General features: G+C 43.2%; 1 pseudogene; it reads right to left on the reverse strand.

Moving 5' to 3' along the window:
- Positions 1-1170: 1170 nt before the first annotated feature.
- LOC112079789 (SIN3-HDAC complex-associated factor-like) lies at positions 1171-3975 on the reverse strand (annotated as a pseudogene).
- Positions 3976-4286: the final 311 nt, after the last annotated feature.

Here is a 4286-nt window from a genome sequence, read left to right on the forward strand (position 1 = left end):
AGATCCATAATTTTTTGTTTTCACCTGGTCTGTCTGTCATGGAAAGAGGAAGTGTTTTGTACACTCAGTGCTAATATTAACCAGATGCAGAGAATAAAATACTGTATATTGAACATGATAGTCACACAATAATGAGTATGCATAATTTGGCATGCGAGCTTTCACGTCTAAATATAACAGAACAGATACATTGACAGACCTCTACAATACCCCCCAGTATGCAATGTAAATACAGGCTCTCGTCCATTTACTGACATGTAGCAATAAAAGGCTAAGATAATAAAAGTCTGTTTAAAAACATATTACTCATGGTTTAAGAATATTTAAATTATATGAACAGTAGTGGATAGATGGGAGGTACAGAACAATTAAACATTTCTTGAAATAAAAGTACGACAAAAGTAGCCTACATGAGGGATGTTGGAGGGCCTTTCTAGATTAACGTCATGTACTGACAATTGTATAGACCCACCTCAATATCCATGACAGTCTTGGGACATATATAAAAATACTAAGAACAACATTTTTGTGATCTATTCATTACGTTGTAGCCCCCCCCCCTATACACAAAAATATTCATAACTGTACAGTATTTGCGCCAAACAGAGGCAAAGTGACAGACGAAAATAGTGTTATTTCACCACTAACATCATGCAAAAGATTTAGACGGATTGTACAAGCGAGTCCTGCAGGACTCAGAAGGTTCTGGAAAGGCAGCAAACGTAAAGCACAATTAAAGGCATCAAAATTCTCAATAGGAGAAAACCAGGAAGCTTTTTGGTTGGCCACTCAGCCAGTCTTTTCTTGACATCATAAGAGGGTCCATAGGCCTCGTTCATTTAGCGCCATAGGCCCTTCCCAGAACCCTGTTTGTGTTCAAAGAACTGAAAAGGAATAAATAAGTGTCCATATACCATCACCTTCAGATATGCTCTAAGGGGCTAGGAAACTAAAGGAACTGGTCGTAGACTGAGATAGGAAGTGCCAAAAATGCTGCTCCAAGGCAGTTGGTGGGTTTTAGCTTATATTGGTTCAGTGAAGGACTGGCGATCGAGAGCGCTTGCATCAGGATCACACTATAGGCGCCCTCAAACGTTTGATGTGCTTTGTATGTACATCCAAGACACTGAACAAGATCATGGCCTTACATATTACATATAAAATGTGCACTGGAAGAGTATAGAATCAATATATCAGAGAGTACACCTGGTGCTCAAGCAAGGCTGGATATGACTTGGTTGTGTACACGTGTCCCTTTACCAAAGAAACCTTCTCCAAAGAATAAGCTCTGGTCAAACTCTAAAAAATATATATGTTTTAAAATTAAATCACTGAATTGCTTCCCACACTCTGACAAATTTATTTAGCCAAATTTCTACAGCTTTACCTTATAATATTAGGTGTCCGATCAATGACCATGTTGATTAAGGGAAGGACAAGCGAAATAAAAAAGAGAAATAAATCCTTCCAGAAAGTGACCAGGGCCAGTGTGTGTGTGTGTGTGTGTGTGTGTGTGTGGGGGGGTACAGGACAGGAGAAGCAAAGTGTGGAAGCTGTTCTCTATCCTAATGGATATGGCTCTATCTAATGGAATGGCTCTATCCTACTACAAAAGGTACAGTTCAGAGGTCTCCATTTCTCATACAGCTTTAGTGGATCCAGCATTTCATATTGAAAACAAATTGTGAATATTCACAATCTCATAGCACTCAGAAAGGGGGGGGGGGTCCATCATTATTAACAAACCTTGCCCTCTGGTACAGAACACAACATATTGATAAGTAGTTCAGCTGCTCTTGAATAGAAAGCAATCCAGAAGACTGTCTTGAGAGCGCTCCAGGACGTCATAAAATCCCAACGGTCTCCGTCTGATTCTGTAGTGTCATGCGATTTCTCTGTGAGACATTATGACATCAAATCCCACTGTTCCTTCCGCCCCTCCTCTTCCTCATCTTTGACCTGGGGGAGTGGGTGGGATGTTCGGTGGCGTGGGGCTCTCACGTTCGCTCTGCTCGCCTGTGCTTCCTCCTCTGCTCGTGCTGTCGTTTCTTCTTGCAGCAGGGCTTATAGAGGTGGGGGTCTAAGAGTACCTCTCGAAGCGTCCCTTGTAGATGATGCCACAGCACACCTTCTGCCTAAACCCACAGAGGACGGTCAAGACAGCAAAACACTATAGTGAGAGGGAACCAAATCAAACAAATGTACCATGCAGGATTAAATAGGGCTATGGAGTTAGTTATGCATTAAAAGTAGGAATACAGTGTCGGAACCAAAACTGGTCGAGTATAATACATGGGTTGTATTCATTTGGGCACACCGTAGCAAGGCATTTAGCAACAGAAAAAATGGTTTCTCATTGGAAAGTCAGGTAGTTCCTCATTAGTTTCAGTCCCTTTGGGGCCTGATAATATTGACCCTGATTCCACCATCCAAGCCATTACTTTTCCAGTAGGTGAGACCAGGAAAGAGAAGACTGGCGAGTGGGTGGCACCTGGTGAGAGTTCGACGTCCGAGCCCTCGTCTGATTGGTTGCTGTAGCTGGGAGAATGGCAGGGAGGCACTGGAGGTGTGCTGTGGCGTCAGAGTCTGTGGGGGGCAGAGCACAATCAAATTTCAACATAGCAGGCACGGTTCAGATAAACATCTGTATATTTTATTTTGGAATTAGTCTCTTGTTCACAGCCCTTTAGCAGGACAAATAATGGAGAGAAGAGTTGTGATCCATTTACTTTTGAAACCCAAAGTTTACACCGCACAAGCAGCATAGCCGAGCACAGAGTATATCTGCTTACTGCGTCTCTTGAGTCCTTCTGCACTCGTGATCTGGCTTGGCCTGGCTCCCTCTTCATCTTCATCTTCTTGGACCTCACTGTCGTTTCCAGCTTGACCCTGAACCTTTAGCATCAACAACCTGTGACAGATAGAGAAGGGTTGAGTGACAGAGATGGATGGATGTCTGTTTCCAAGGTAACTGTATGAATGTATAGAATGGCTAAGGAAAAACGGTTATTATACACCTACAGGTGTTGCGTCAGTCACTCCCTGTAATGTGTTGTCTTAAGACTTATATATATGGAATACTGAGAGTGGACGGGAGTAGGACAGGGAGTAGGATGGATTCTGAGAGGCCTTACATGATTCCAGTTCTTTATGGATTCGGCTGGGAGTTTCTTCCACCTTTCACCAGGAGAACACAGGCATTACAGATCTCCCCAAAACGCACCTCACTCAGCCTGGAGGGACACATAGGGGAGAGAATGAGGATGAGTTTCATATGGAGAGGTGTGTGTGTGTGTGAGAGAATGAACGATGACAGCCTTGAAGCTCAGCGTGTGGTTTAATTATCCTGCTCCAGTCAGTGCGAGTCGGTCAGAGCTATTTTCTGCCAGAACGCTTCTCCTGTTGACTTACGTCACGGTTACCATAGCAATGAACCGACGCATACTGGCCCGGCCAATAGCGGAGAGGCAGAGTGACAAGGGAGGACGTAAAAATCTTTCAATTCCGTTTCATACAACAACAAAAAAAACTTATTTAATGAGATGAAAGGGAAATTTGTCCTAGTTTGATAAACTCCATGGGTAAAAGACTCAATTATTTAAGTTATTGCACTGGGAGTTAAACAAAACTGTTTCCCAAAAACGAATGAATATCTAATTGCATTACAGTGACTTGATGTGTGGCTGTAACAGGGGGTAGCAAGTCATGAGAATGAACACTGACAAAAATCCTAAAACAATTACAATTTCTGTTATTGTCCAAATCTGACAGAATTAAGGCCTCAGACTCTCTACCCCCAGAGTTGAGCTGCACAGGGTCTGAGCAGTGTATAGAGGAGTGGTCAACTCACCAAAGCAGCTGTGAAGTCCCTCTCGTAGCGCTTGCTGTCGGTGAAGCGGGAGCTGGAGGACTTGGCCCGACAGATACAGCAACCGTCCAGGCTCCGGTACATCTTGGGCTGTGGAAGCCAAACATCTGGGACACACAGGATGGGGGAAATGAAGCAGTGATCACTTTACATAGATAGTTTATGTAAAATCTGTGGATATGATATGCAATCTGGCCAGGATGATGATGACACATCTATCGGTCTATTCTTGGAGGATAGCGCACACACTGATTCAGCAGTATACAGGTAGGTTGACAGTTTTTATTCAAAACAAAAGGTCCACTATTCATAAGAGTTAACAGCCCCTGAACCATCTCATGAGAGTTCAGTTCACAGCAGCATGGAATAACAGTCTTCATAATTCACGCACATGGCCGTAACTACATAAGGACAGAGG

Source organism: Salvelinus sp. IW2-2015, unplaced genomic scaffold (assembly GCF_002910315.2).
Source record: "Salvelinus sp. IW2-2015 unplaced genomic scaffold, ASM291031v2 Un_scaffold9549, whole genome shotgun sequence".
NCBI lineage: Eukaryota > Metazoa > Chordata > Actinopteri > Salmoniformes > Salmonidae > Salvelinus > Salvelinus sp. IW2-2015.